The sequence below is a fragment of the Saccostrea cucullata genome, unplaced genomic scaffold (assembly GCF_032062105.1).
Source record: "Saccostrea cucullata isolate Sc308-1 unplaced genomic scaffold, CSIRO_AGI_Scuc_v1 ctg787, whole genome shotgun sequence".
Lineage (NCBI taxonomy): Eukaryota > Metazoa > Mollusca > Bivalvia > Ostreida > Ostreidae > Saccostrea > Saccostrea cuccullata.
In genome coordinates, this window is record NW_026933448.1 from 17,501 (window position 1) to 33,419 (window position 15,919).

General features: G+C 33.8%; 2 long non-coding RNA genes across 4 annotated transcripts; both read right to left on the minus strand.

Annotated features, from left to right (window-relative positions):
• Positions 1-5,082: 5,082 nt before the first annotated feature.
• LOC134238366 (uncharacterized) lies at positions 5,083-5,807 on the minus strand. 3 transcript variants are annotated; one of them, XR_009985985.1, is made up of 3 exons: positions 5,683-5,807; positions 5,430-5,523; positions 5,083-5,124 (listed from the first exon to the last, which is right to left on the minus strand). It is a non-coding gene; the product is annotated as an uncharacterized LOC134238366 (long non-coding RNA). The 3 variants fall into 3 exon arrangements; XR_009985986.1 differs by having other exon boundaries at positions 5,426-5,523; XR_009985984.1 differs by having other exon boundaries at positions 5,083-5,523.
• A 7,540-nt stretch (positions 5,808-13,347) lies between these two features.
• LOC134238367 (uncharacterized) lies at positions 13,348-13,978 on the minus strand. The gene is made up of 3 exons (XR_009985987.1): positions 13,964-13,978; positions 13,673-13,773; positions 13,348-13,561 (listed from the first exon to the last, which is right to left on the minus strand). It is a non-coding gene; the product is annotated as an uncharacterized LOC134238367 (long non-coding RNA).
• Between the last annotated feature and the right edge of the window lie 1,941 nt (positions 13,979-15,919).

The window sequence follows — 15,919 nt, forward strand, 5'->3', positions numbered from 1 at the left end:
AAATCTTACTAAGAATGAATAAATTGCCCTGAAAAACTTGTGTAGTGACAAAAGTATTGTAATTAAAGAAGCAGACTAAGGAGGAGGAGTTGTGATCATGGACAAAGACTTTTACGAAAGTAAAATTCTTGCCATGCTACAAGACACCGAATTTTACCAAAGGATTAACAAAACTTACGAAAAGAAATCGATATCAAAGAAAAAATGCCTCGTCAATTAATCTTTTTCTCAAGGATTAACAGACAAGGAAAGAGACTATCTTGTAAATTTTGAGACCCGAGAAATTCAGTTTTACGGCTTACCTAAAGTTCATAAATCGAAGGAAATTAAGAATGCAATAGAATCTCAGAATTCTGAATATATCACCTGCCTTAATACACAGGATTTATCTTTTCGACACATTGTTGGAGGCCCTAACTCGTCTACCCAAAGACTAAGCCATTTATTAGATATATTGCTGAAACCATTCTGTGAAAAGGTACCAAGTTTCATTAGAGATGATCTTGACTTCCTGAATCATTTACCGGCCATTGTAAAGGATAATACTAAATTAGTTACATTTGATGTTGTTAGTTTGTATACTAACGTTCCTACGGAACTTGGAATAGAAGCGATAAAATTCTGGATTGAAAAACACCCTTACCTTCTTCACGATCGCTTTCCACAAGAATTTGTCCTTCGAGGATTGAAATTAGTCCTTCATAATAATACTTTTGCCTTTGGTAAAAACCATTTTTTACAAACTAAAGGAACTGCCATGGGAACAAAAGCTGCACCGACATACGCAACACTTACCCTAGGTTACTTAGAATTCAAACCACATGAACGACTCATAACGTTGTGGGGAGAAGATATCTAAATGGAAAAGATTTCTAGATTATATATATATTAGGGATGTCAAAATATTTATTTTCCTTAGTGGTACATTCGATTGCTTTATTCGAATGATAGTCGACTATTCGGAGCAGTTTTGGAAAAAAAATGTCATCGATAGCGTTTTTATAAATCAAAAACCTTTTTCTTAAAAAGTAACATCACATGCCTATACCGTGTGTTGCACACCGATATTCAGATGAATCTTAATAGGATAAGATGTAGATATGAAACAGATTTACACCAACTTGAAGCTTATTTAAAATAAACTGGAAAAGGGGTGGAGATTATTATTTTAATAATTATCGAAGTTTCAAAACTTTACGGCTATGCTGTGTTCCTACAGCATAATTTAAACTTTCTTAGAGGTAATAAATAAATTTATAATTGGTAGAAGTCCAATTAATAATTTTCAAAGTCCAATAAAGCGCTGCATAATTTACTAACAATAACAAAAAAAAGGTCAGTAATTGAATGATAATTATCGCGGTATGTAATTACTGTACTACACAATGTCGAAACGTATTTATATTCCCCATTTTCAAAAGGTGAGTTATTTCCCCTGAAGGAAACTCTTTTACTGTGTTTAATACGCATGCGCTATAAATAAAGTCACTTCCGCGGACGTTCTGTATCTGTATCTGTACGTTGAAGTAACCTATGTAGGCTTTTATACAACGGTGAGAGAGAACGCCGGATTTTATTGGCGTTGATGTTCTTGTAGGGCGGTCTTAAATCCCTCTATTAATTGTTTTTGCATGCACGACGGAGTTAGGCAGATGGTTCCACTGAATGCACGTGTCAACAAAGAATGAATGTTGGTACTGTAATGTTCTACTGGATGGAATTATTAATCCTTTGTTGTTATTACACACATGTTTTTGTACAATATTTGTGGTATGATGGTCCTTGTACTGTTTAGGCTTGATTTGACGTTTTTCTTTAGTATTTTTTATGAATAGATGAGGTGGTAGTGCCGGTACCAACCCCTCAACCACTTTGTACATTAGAATTAATCGCAAACTTGTTCTTCTCTCTTCTAGTGTTTCTATATCAAGGCTTTTCCTCATGGATGTTAGTGATCCTGGATCCCTACTGCTGTAGTTCTTTTTTATGAATCTTATGGCTCTATTTTGTATTCTTTCTAACTTATCGATATCCCCTTTGAGGTATGGGTTCCAGATAGTAGCTCCATATTCCATAATTGATCTAACTAGGGATATATATATGCTGTTTTTCTGCATTCTTCTGGGACGTTCCGGAGATTTCGTCTTAGGAAGCCTAGGGTGTTATTTGCTTTGTAGTGGTTTAGATTTTTTATTTCATAGCCATCGTTTCGTAATTCCTATTTTAAAAGTATTTGCTGATATTTCAGTCTGATAATTCTATTTACCATTTGTTTTCAGTTGTTACTTACGTAAAACCCCTTTATTATTAGTCTTTTATAAGTTAGGACATGAGTTGACATTCCACATGTTTTACTTTTTGAACAGGAAGTGTCATCCATGTTGGCAGTCTTTCCGTAGTACTTTTGAGAGCTGCGTTCTGATTGGTTAATCTAGCTTTAGGATCTTTGATAGTCATTGGTTTTTATTTTGGGCCTTGCCAGGGTATTTAAACCCGTGTTCGAGCAGTTTTCTTCACTTGGGTTGGGGAACACAGCCTCATGGTTAGTTCCTCTTTTCTGTGCTAAGAAAACCTTATAGTTTATGAGCACTATTTGATTAGATACTTAGTGGGCTAAGAAAACCTTATGGTTTAACAGTTCTCTAGGTTTTGGCTTAGATTTAGTTTCACGTTTTTCACATGTTAGGAAACAGTTAGGATGTAGGGTATTTAAAGTAAATTTAGTTTCCCTTTCCAAGTCCTGCCTGGTCTAAGGATATGTAGATAACAGGTTTATTTTCTAGAACCACTATTTATTATTTATTTTTGGGTGTTGTTTATTTTCTGGGTCAGTTATTTTTAGAGCCTAGAATTAGTATTGATATTTTCAGATTAACTCTAGAGTGTTGATAGTGTCATATTGGGTGATGTAGCTCATTCCCTTTACATTTTTTTTGTTATCTCTTTAGGATTTTTGACCATTTTCATAAGTATGGCAGCTCAGTAGGGACATAGATTATTTTTCATAGTTTTGCCACATTCCTCCCATTTTTTTTTATTTCATTTTTCAATTACTTATTTATTTATTAAGAATATTCATTGAGATCATTGAGATTAACTTATCAGATTAAATCAATTTTTCTGAAGGCTTTATTTATCCTGTGCCATTTTCAAAGACTTTTCTGTTTGTTAAATTTTGATCATTATTTATTATTTGTTATCATTTACAACGGTTAATTCTCACTTTATTAAATTGATAAAACTTACAACTGTGTCTTCAATTAACGTTGACCATAGTTCAGAAATCCCCTTACCTGGGTTGATCATTGATAACTGGAGATAGTTTACTCCTTTAAGCCGAGTTGGCTAGTAACTTTGGTAATTTATACACTGAAGAGTTCTACTTCCGGTTACAGCTTTCTTGCTGATGTTGTTTATGTGTAGACTCCATTTGAGATCATTTGATATTTCCAGTCCAAGGTAAGGGTTGTTTTGTACTTCTTGGAGTATGTGGCTGCAAAGCTGGTACAGTTTAGTTGATTTCTGGTTTATTGACATGATGTAGCACTTTTTAGCATTGAATCTCATGCCCCACTTATTTGCCCAGACCTCTAGTTGGTTAAGGTCGTTTCGTAGTATTTGGTGGTCTTTGTTGCTCCTGATGGTTCTATATAGGAGGCAGTCATCGGCAAATAAGCGCACAGACGAGTTTACAGTGTCTGGTAGATCGTTTATGTGGCATAGAAACATTATTGGGCAGAGTACTATGCCTTGCCTTACCAAAATAAAAGCCTTCTGGCACATAGTTGCAGCAAGTTTACTGCAAAGTTGCCGCAACCTTGCGGCAAATATTTGCGGCAAACTTGCCGCAAATAGATTTTTCGTATGCAAATTTTTTTCTGGCACACAGTTTGCGGCATATTTGCGGCAAAGTTCTGGCACATTTGCGGCAAACATTTCAAATCCTTACATTATGCACTTAGCTGCAAGTTTGTGGCACACACTTGCGGCACATTTCTGACATATAGTTTACTGCAAGTTTGTGGCACACACTTGCGGCACATTTCTGGCATATAGTTAACTGCAAATTTGTGGCACACACTTGTGGCACATTTCTGGCATATACAATTCCATAAGCTAATATACTTACCTAAACAAATTAATTTTAAAAGAACGTGATTAAACATGACAGCAACATGTAATACATGTACTATAAAAAAAAACATTCAACCCATTTTAAAAATTATTTATGAAAATTTCAAGGTAAAAAGGTACATGTATATATTACACTAACTATAATATTAATGTTTAAAAAAAAAAAAAAACTTGCACAGTACGAGAACAAAATCTGTTGATTGAACAGTTACACTGTATACATCAGATAGAGAAAGAAACAGATTAAAAAAAATAAATTCACAACCTTTGAGTAATATAATGGCACAAATTTACATTGGTCATTATGCAAAATGAATAGAGGATTTGTAGTTAACAACAATCACAAAACATTTTACATCAAAGAAAAGATTCACCTCTTACAATGAATTTCAACTACACATATCAAAGTAATAGTGCTGCATGATATGAATTAAAACATCTAAAGTATTTTGACAAATTAAATCTCACAATATTATTTACACAGTAAAGGCGACCATTTTGTTCAGTGTCTTGATTCTATCACTTTTAAAAAAACAACAGCATAATCCCCTTGAAGATTTCATGTCATGTTGAAAGAGTGTCCTCATCTGTTGCATTTCCCATTAATTGATTGATTGTATATTGTTTAAAGTCCCTCATGAGAATTTTTCACTTATATGGAGATGCCAACATCTGCCGTGGGAGAGCTGCAAATTTTGTCCTACACTACATTAATTGGCACTCAGGGCCATTGAGCAGGGAGGATCTTTTTTGATCATCACCTACTGCAACATGGGACCTCAGTTTATACAGTCTCATCCGAAGGATCCACAGTGGAATTCAACTCCTTACTTCGTGACTCGAGAGCAGACGCTCTAACCATGCGGGCGACACATTGGATAGGAATATTTATTAACTACTTTCTTGGTACTTCAAGTTCACTCTGATATTTCAACTAACTTTTCATGATTTGGGGGGGGGGGGACTTCCTTTCCAACATTATGCAAGTACCTGTTAAAAAGATAGAGAGAAATTACTCGCATTGCAGTCATTGAAACCAATATTTATTTAAGCAATGAATTAAACCTAATTTTGACCTAGAGATCCCACATTTGTATCTTGTTTTGTGTGCATTAAAATCATATTAAATGGCATTTCAGGATAGATTGACAAACAAGGATTCAAAAACAACACTTTGTTAAATAAAACTACATGCTTCTTTGACAAATTTAATATAATGTAAAGTGTATTTAATCATTTGTTTATATGACATAAACATTTGAATATGGACCTAATTCTTAATTGTGATTACTTACATTTAGTCCATATCTTAGCAGAATCCTTTCCTGCAGATAAATGCCCTCTTGATCTATTCTTTGTGGAGGGTTAACTGATTCATCATCAGTCCATCTGGATAGAACAAAAAATAAAAACATATACTATATCGACCCAATTTGTTATGAACAAGGACTGTAAAAATTCTAACTGGCTCAGCAATTAATACAGTCAAGTCTTATTTCTATGTTAAAAAGACATAAGTTTTATACAATTTTTTTTTTAAATACTCACATTCTCTCTTTATCCACGGTCTAATATTGTTGCTGTTTTCTCCTTTCTCTTTGTTCTTGTCATGAGTCATGACCCAGGTGGTTTAAAATTGGCGCAAACTTCTAAACCGGATGTGAACTGATAAGCCGTTCTAAGATAGGTCTGTAACGCAACAGACAAGTCGTTCCTAAATCTTTATGGCACACTTTTGGCACACAGTGATTTTGATAGTTAAAAGAAACATTTCTGGCACACTTCTGGCACACTATATAAATAAAAGGCATCTAAGGGAAAATTGTGGCATACTTCTGGCACATATGTGCATCAGATCATTTAATGTGCCGCTAGGAGTACATATGTGCCCCTAGCAGCACACAATGAACCGCAAGTGGCATACTGTGTGCTGCTAGCTGCATTTACTGCACACTTCTGGCATACTGTTCTGGTACATAGATTTGTTTGCCGCAAACTTGCTGCAAGCTTGCCGCAAACTTGCAGCAAACATTTCATTTTGGTAAGGGAATTGTGGGACTCCTGAGTCTACTGATGTTTCCTCAGACTCTATTCCCTCTACTATTGTTTTCATTTTCCTTGTTGTTAGAAAGTTGTTTAGCCAGGTGTGGAGTGTTCCTCGAATGCCGTATTGACCCGTACGAAATTCAGAGACGTATTACGCCTGGATTTTTTGCAAATCCTGGCGTACGAGACGTATTCTTAAAAATACGGTTCATTTTCAGGCGTACACGTATTTTTGCCAGAAATACGTCTCCTTTTTTCCAGGCGTAAATTCTAAATCCGGGCGTATTTTCTACTTAGTCTCTTTGGCACAAGGAAATTAAAACTTAGAAAATTTCAAAAGGCGTATTTTTTAAAATTCGGGTGGATTTTTCAACTTAGCCAAAAAAACTTAGTCAACTCATTCTCTTTTTTTTTAAAGTATTGAGTTGCATAAGAAACATTTTTATTATATTATATAACTTAAACAAAAAAAAAAACAAAGTATTGCATGATTGTATACATTACAATATTGCATTTAGTTTGTTGTATTAAATATCAAAGCAATTATTTTTCATAAATTAAACTGATTTTTTCTTTTAGAACTTTTTTTTAGAACATTATCCCATGGACCTAAAATTTTGTCATTCCCATTTAAAAAAAAAATTGATATTATTTTTCTTAACACAAATGATTTCTATAACTGTAAAGTAGATAGTATATTCCTTGAACTTCATGATTTAGTCAGGCTATAAACATACATGTTATTACAATTAAATGTTTTTCTTATAAAATGATTTATATTTGGTATATTTAGATACTCTGTTACATAAAGTACCATCAACTTTCACTTCCCTAGCCTAGCCTGCTGGGATTGTGCTAATTACTTACAGATGTGTTGAGCATGTTTAGGAACAACTTATCTGTGATGTTGTAAACCTAAGAACGGCTTATCAATTTATATCCGGTTTGTGTACAGCAGTTCTATTTCCCACCCTAGTATCTTTTTAATTCATATAATGAATACACCTTGTTTATACATTGATGGAATTTTATTTTTATGTTCTAGCTGTAAACTTTACAGCATTTTTCTTCAAAATTACAAATTGTACTGAGTAGAACTTCCAGAAATCATAAAAGAGTTTAGCTAACTAGGGGGTTGTAAACAACAGCATCTGCATCCAAGTATTTGCGCCAATTTTAAACCACCAGGCAGGTCATGCCAAGAACAATGAGATTAAAGAAAGCCACAACAAAGCACAGATGGTGTAGAAGAGGTAAATATTTTGAAAACATAGCTTAACATTGACTGATTGAAACTTTTTATCTATGAAAAGAAAAGACAGCTGCATTTGCTTTTGATTTGCAGAGCCAGATGTTAATGATTGAAAATTGGGTCAGTAGTATTTTGAATTACATAAATTATTCTTTTTCAAGAAAATGATTTACATCTAAATTCTTATCACAGTTGGAAAATTGATTGAATGATGAAATGCTCATAAGAGGAGGAGAAAAGATCTTGCAATATTAAGAGTTGACCAGCAGCATAGCTTTCCATAAATGCAATAATGCCAGTGAACTGTTAGCCATTGGAAGATTGCATCAGGAAGAAGATGACCGTTTGCAATGCCAGTTATAAAGCATTCAAACTTCTTTTTGTGAATATATCAATCTATGAAAATGTGATTGGGAAATGTGATGTGAAACGTGAATGACAGAATTGCTCGTGATTTGCATCTTTTATGCCAATTTAGGAGTAAAAAGAATGGCAGGAGTACTCGGCATGATTCTCAAAACTGTGATTCACTGTGATTATTGGAATGTTTCAACTGTTTACTATAAAACTCAGCCTTGGATGTTAAAATGCTGTGAAACGGTTAATATATTCTAACATGTAACTGTGCTTTGAAAAAGTAAATGTAAGATTATAATTTTTTAAATTTTAATGACAATCCTTTACTAATGAATCTCATTCACATTTTATCACACTGAAAAATATTAAGAAAATAAAAGTGATGTATGCTTAGCTTAATTTGTCTAATCTTTTTTCGCATATGTAGTCAAAAATCTTTGTACTAAAGTTGATTGTACATTCATATTCATGCTATAGTTGTAGATCCCATTGCTGTAATATAATTAATATTTAATTCAAATCTATGTAAAGCAGGCGTATTTTTTGTACAGGCGTATTTTTTGTACAGGCGTATTTTTTTGTACGGGCGTATTCTTTTGTATGGGCGTATTTATTTTGCAGGCGTATTTTTAAGGGTATGCTTGAAATCTAGGCGTAATTCTATTTTTAAAATTTCCAGACGTATTTTGAATTTCCAGGCGTACTCATTTGCATATTTCGGCCAAAAATACGGGAGGATTACGCCTCGTGTACGCCTGTATTTTACATTATACGCCTGGTTTTATATATTCATTTCAATAGAGATTTCCACAAGGGTTTTTAGATTAAAATATGCCTGGATTTTTTTAAAAATACGTGACTTAAATTTCGTACGGGGTTGTAATTTGTGGAGTAGTTTGTCGTAAGGTACGGTGTCAAAAGCTTTTGAAAAATCTAGGATGGCTACGTCGACTTGATATGATTTGTCGTGTTCAGTAAGGAAATCATTGAGTGTTGTTAGAAGTTGGGTCTCGCATGAGTATCCTGATCTAAAACCGTGATTTAAGTTGGTAAGTATATTGTTTGTTTCCAGGTGTTTCATGATGTGTCTGCAGATTATATGTTCCAGGATCTTACATGTGACTGAGATTAGGGAGACTGGTCTGTAGTTTTCGGGAAGGTGTTTATCTCCTTTTTTAAAGATGCTTGATATATTTGCATCCCTCCAGTCTTTTGGTAGCTCCCCAGTATCAATAGATTTCTGCAGGATAATTTTCAAGATTGGTGCTAAGTTGGTTGCACATTCTTGTAGGATACGGTTTGGTATATTATCAGGACCTGATGCCTTGGATGTTCTTGATGTAAACATGTTCATGGTGTAATGCCTCTGTCATATGGAAAAATGATATTGTGTTTGTGAATAAAAAGAAATCTTTACTGATTCGTATTTATTTTAAATTGCCCACTCATAGTCTTTTTCTGGATTTGTATTAATCTGTATAGTACTATAAGAAGGCGCTGTGTGAGCCCCCCTCCCCTTACAAAAAAAAACACGAAACAAATTAATGATAAAATCATAAAATGCTGATACATATTCGAATAGTCCTATTTAAAAAAAAAACCAAACAAACAAAACAAAAGCTAATTTTCGGTAGTGGATGTTCTGCAGACGGATCATCATTATTTACAAAATGTGCGGAACAAATTTTTAGTTATAAAGTTTTTACGAATTAATCAAGCCTGCTGCAGCCATATTTTCTCTGTATCTCTAGGAATTTTTTGGAGACTGATGACATGTCCATCTACAGTTTTACCTCTGAAATTGCTGCATATACAGAAGTAGTTCGCCTTCCGCGACCGATACCAAGAAACTGCGTTTTTGCTCGATTGTATGTCAATAAACATAGAACTTTTACTTACAAGAACACATTTGGTGACAATTAAAGGCCTATTTCATTTGAATTAACCGTGTTTGTAGGATTTTTATACCCCCCGCTTGAAAAGCGGGAGGGTATATAGTAATCGGTATTTCCGCCCGTCTGTTAAGCTTTGGGGTACCCATCTCTTATCCGCAACTCCTCCCATACCACTGAAGGAAATTTAATGAAACTTTCACAGAATCTTCATTACATATTGCCATTGTGCTATGGCAAGCCCTTTTACTATTTATTCGGAAAATAAAATTTATCTTCAAATTACAGAGATATCTCTCATTTTAGAGAGATATCTCTTAAAAAATAAAGATATCTCCCAACTTAAAGAGATATCTCTTATTTTTCAGAGATATCTCTATAAGAAAGAGATATCTCTTTACGTTAGAGAGATATCTCTTATACTTGAAGAGATATCTCTTTTACTTTAAGAGATATCTCTTTCTCCTTGAGAGATATCTCTTTCGTGAAAAGAGATATCTTTGAACGTTAAAGAGATATCTCTTTCATCAAAAGAGATATCTTTTGATGAGAGAGAGATATCTCTTTCACTTTGAGAGATATCTCTTTGAGTAAAAGAGATATCTCTCTAAGTTTATCATAAGAGATATCTCTCAAAGTGAAAGAGATATCTCTCAAAAGTGTCTTCAAGAGATATCTCTCAAGCAAAAAGAGATATCTCTTTATTGCAAAGAGATATCTCTCTTCATTATTTTTATTTAAATTCCATTTTAAATTACTTCTCCCTTTACCGGAAGTATTTCAAAAGCTGAGAAAACTCGGTCCAGAGTCTGAAAGTGCTTGTCACGTAACTCGCGGGGTTCCTCACTTCCGGGGGTACCTAACACATGCCTGACATGGATTTGTGTATTGAGTTTAGCATGTTTCTGGTTTACGCAAAGCTTTCGGTGAATGTTAAATAGTTTTACTTTAAAAGCGGAATGTGTAATGTCTCCGAATCAACTATGTACGAGTTAACTTTTTGTTTTGTTTATTTCAAGAGTTATTTCCCGTAGTTTGGCAAGCGCCATATTTTACACGTGCAATTGGATTGTGACTTTGTAGCCCTATAGTGTAAGTACACTTTCATTTGATATAATATTAAGATCTAAGAGATCATGTGTTAAAACGCAAACCTTGTAATGTCAAATGTTTCAGCAATTTTAAGTATTATTTTTGCATTGTCAACATGACCTGGTTTTTGTGTAAGGCTAAGCACGTGGTTTGTGTTCAGATCATTTTCGGAGATTTATACAATCTACTAATCTAGTCACTGTATGTTATACTCGAGTATGTATATTTGTAAGGATAATTTGGTGATTTCTTGTTGATTTATTACTACTTTCTTGTGTTTATTATTTAGTAGTAGATCGCTGTTAAAAGTAAAAGTATGGAAACTCGGTTCGGTCAGAAATGATACATCATATAGTCAACATTTTATGTCAGTCATTTTTGTATGTAATTTCTAATCACTTTTTATGTAATTTGCAGTCTTTTTACGGCACCAATACTGAATAAAGGAGATGAAGCCTTCTCAATAACTGTTCCAGTATAGAATGGTTTATCGACTTACGATGTCATAAAAATTTGGGTGCGAGTGTCCATCAGGAAAATTTTGATTGAAGTACGGGTAAACAAATCAGAGTGTCATCCGTTTCTTGTTTATTTTGAGGGAAAATTAGGTGTTTTATTTTCAGCCGAATGAAATAGTTTTGTAATCATCTTTTGCCTTAATTTGTTTACAGAATTTTCATGAATCCGAGTACGATAATGTTTTTATCAGCTGATTGTAGAGGAGGAGTTTTGTCAGTGTTAGATGGGTACTAACGTCATCTTGTGGCTGCATCCCTATTGTTTGGATAATTATTTTTTTAATACTTATTTTTCAGTAAAGTTTTACCTTTCGTATGTCTGTGGATTATCTTTTTGTGCATTAAGATCTATTTAGATCTATTTGAGTATTTCATGAGAGTTTCTGTTCATATTTTTTGCCCAAAGGGACTTGTTTCAGTACTAAATTTTTAACCAACAATATACATGTTATAACACAAGGTAGCTCGCTGAGTTGAAAACTTACTCATGGAACGGTTTGTGCTGATCCCGCACAGAGATTTTGATTGGATAAAAATCTGTTTCTAAAATTACATCAGATAAACATTTTAATGTTTTCAGGTAAAGTTAGACGTAAACAAGTTCTATTCACTCACTTCAATATTTAAACAATGGAAATTTTTTTAAACCACTGATTTTTTTAATTTTGCTCTTTGCCCGATACTAGTACATACCATTCTATGGTTGAGTTTGACTTTCCACCTAACAAGCAGAGTTTGGACACTGATTATGGAGATACAAGAAAATAGAGACAAGCATGCCATATTATATGGGTGTGTAGATAAATTATCGTAGAAGAAATAGGTGTAAAAAGTTTACCCGTGCATTTCCTCTTAAAGTGTAAATGAGCATGATTTTAAGGGAGGGGGTACTCCCTGTAATTTGGAGTTAGATACCTTGTGTTATTATTATACTTTAGGTCAAAAATTTATTACAGAAGCTGCATTTAACAAACTTCAGATCTCTTAACATGACCATATTTCTCACTTTAAAGACTGAGAGTATGTTCCCTGTTTATAGAGCATGGTTTAGGGATTTTGAAATTTTCTGTCTTTTCCAATTCATCCGCATAGCACAGTGGTTAGAGCGTCTGCTCTAGAGTCGCAAAGTAAGGAGTTGATCCTTACGCCTTGGGTTTGAATCTCACCATGGGATGTGGAGACTTGTCCTTGGAATGATACAGTATAAACCGTGGCCCAATATCACAGTAGATATTGGCTCAAAACAGATACCTTCCTGCTTAATGGCCCTGAGTGCCGAACATAGGACAAAATTTGCAGCTCTCCACCGGTGTTTCCATATGAGTGAAAAATTCTTGAGAGGGATGTTAAACAAATCTGTCTGTTGAATTAAGTCATTGATATTAAACAATTGTATACATTAAAACTTATTTTATAGCAGAGGTACAAGAGAACCATGCAGTAACACAGATAAAAGATGCAGTTCCTAAGAGATCCAAAGTCGCAGCTTCTAAGGCTATACTGACTGAATTATCAACATCCAAAACAAATTGATACAAATCAAATACAGGTATGAAATTGATGCAACAAAATAAGTTCTAGGACAAATATTAAATTTATTTTTTGTAAGACATGGCATATCAAAAAATGAGAAAAAATTCTGTGATGTCCAGGGATGCTTTACTCCCACCCCACCTCAAGGTTTTAGACATAGACCCCTTTATTCAACTTTACTGTCATCTTACCTCACTTTAAAAAAAGGGTAAAATACCCTTTTTTACAGATTAAATGTATAATAATTATATATACATGTATGGATTTTTTTTACAAGATGACTATTATACTAGTCAACATTGGCCATCTTTAAAAATGTTTGTTTGATGTAGTTCTACCCACTTTTATCAAGATTAGTAGGTAGGTATCAATAGGTTTTTTTTCTTTTGCCTTAGGCCATTTTTATTTTATTAGTTGTTTTACGGATTTTTTTTGGGAAAATGTCCATTGGGTGGCTACAAAAAAAAAAAAAAAAAAAAGAAGAAGAAGAAGTGTTAAATGTTCAAAACTTTAATATGCAGCATATCAAAGCAGTTGGGGAAATCAACCTCAGAACATTGCACAGAAATGTCTTTCTTGGCATTCCTCACTAAAAGAGAATGATTCTCCGAGCAGAGAGACATATGTGAACAATGCTAAACTTTCTGTGTATGTCTATGACTGGATACGGGTGTCCTCTCACTGCTACGTCCACATTGCCACAGAAAAACACACTTCAGCAAATTTTACACAACCCCCTGTAAAATAATAAAAGTTTAATCAAATTCACATAATACCTTTTCTTAAACAGTATTAAACAGTATTAAACTAAAATTCAGTGCACAGTTAATGGACACAAATAAACTTACCAGAATGATAAGTCATCCCCATAGGGTTTCACATTCCTATGACTCTCATACAAACATTTTTTGTCTTAGAACATCCTGATGAGTCAGTTCCTTTTCCAAATCTAAAATTTAAAACTTTAAGAAACATTTCTGTCACACCATTTGATAGATTCATACCTGTACAATGATAAAAAAAATCTTTTATTTCTCTGACGTTTTAACAATTGACAACACGTCTTGCAGATTTTTAAAATGCAGTCAAACATGTTCTTTTTAAAAATGTCATAAATAATATATGAACTGTTAACTAACCATTAGATATAACTTTTAAAAATTTCGCCAAACCCTCAAAGAAAAGTTATGGGTGTCGGATGGAGTGCAAGTGATGACATCAGATTCGTTGGTTTTGGCTGTAATTTCCTCAACCACCACACTCCATTCGCTGATCAGATAACATCATAATAGAATAATCACCAGCCTGATCAGCCCATAAAAACCGTCATACATTTACTACTGTCCTTAAAACATTTATATTCTGTTTTGGAAAACCTAAAATGTTTCACATGGCCGTCATACTTATTTCATCTCTGACTATAAAACGCTTGCAGAGTTTTTTTTTTTAAGGGTCAATAGTGGAAGCGTTTACATGATTCTGATCACAACTAAGTAAAATTCAAACAATGTACGGTCATTTCCGGATTTTTTTAATATGATTGAAGTAAAGTTCGATCGACGATTATAAAAAAAGGATTGAATGGAATTTTTATTTTTTTTCCAAAACTTAGAAAAATGGGGTCGGCGGATCCGTAAAACAACCAATAAAAAAATTTTGGCCTTACAGAATTGAAAAAATTGATAACTGTCATATTTGAAACCATGCTTATACTCAGAAATCTGTTGATATTTTCATTACTATCTAGAAAGACATAAATAGAAAAGCATCCTAAAAAAAATTGATACCTTATCTTTAAAACATCTATGGAATTTAACGGGGGAAAATTGAAAATTTTGAAGTGCCCAAAAAATGATTGCTAATGGGTAGGGGCCATTTTAACAGGTCGGTCAGAGTAAAAACAAACATATCTGTTTTTTATACCCCCTTGTCCATCTGTCTAGCTGTCCATCTGTCTGTGCAAATGTGTCCGGTCCATATCTTTCTTACTTAGGGACTTTAGAATCTACTACTCCATACAAAGATTGCCCATGACCCAAGGGTGTGTCATGATCTTGACACAAGGTTTCATTTCGGGAAGTTCAAAGTCATTTGAAGAAAAAGTTCATAATTTGTGTCCGGTCCATTTCTATCTTATTGATAAACTTGGTAGGTTCTCATTTCACACAAAGATTGCCCATGACCCAAGGGTGTGTCATGACCTTGATCCAAGGTCATTTGGGGAACTTTAACTAAGGTCACTGGAAGAAAAAGTTCATAAATCATGTGATACATATCTTTATTATCGAAAAACTTAATTCTGAAAAACCCAGCGGGGGGTATTTTGTCTTTGACCTTGACCTCACTTTTCTTAAATTAGTTTTTAAGGATACCATTTAAGATATTTTGATCAAACTTCATGTGTTGATACAGTGTATACGTGTACTGATGAGAGCCATTCAATTGCATCAATATTTTTTACCTTGACTTTTCCTTTGACCTCACTCTTTCTAAATGATGAGAGCTATTCATTTGCATCAACATTTTGACCTTTCATTTGACCTTGGACTCACTTTTAACAAATTGTGATTAAGTTAAATATAAAGAAACCATTCTTTATATTATTTTTCAATTTTCATATGCTGATACATAATGATGAGAGCTTTTCAACTGCATTAACTTCTTCGACATAGGTCCTTCCTTTGACTTAGAACTCGCTTTTCTCCAAAAAGACAATAAGCGTTAAAACTTCATATGCTGAATTGCTGATGCATACTGATGTAACCAATTCAACTGCATCACTTTTCAAGATATTCTGAAATTTCACACAGTTGCACAAATTCAAATTTTCATGTTGCATTACTGATATACCCTTGGCGGGGCATTCATGTTCTATGGACATATTTCTACTGGTCTTTTTTGTGAATAATGATGCATTTACGAAGAAGAATTTCCATTCTTTTTCTGAGGTTGACTCATCTAGTAAAGTTTCCCACTTTTCTTTTTATATGCCCAGATCTGAGGTGCTTGTGTCCTGTCTGTTGGCAACTTTAACCTCTGCCTTAACTTTTGAACCATGAGAGAGACTTCATATTTAATATGCATACTCCACTTAT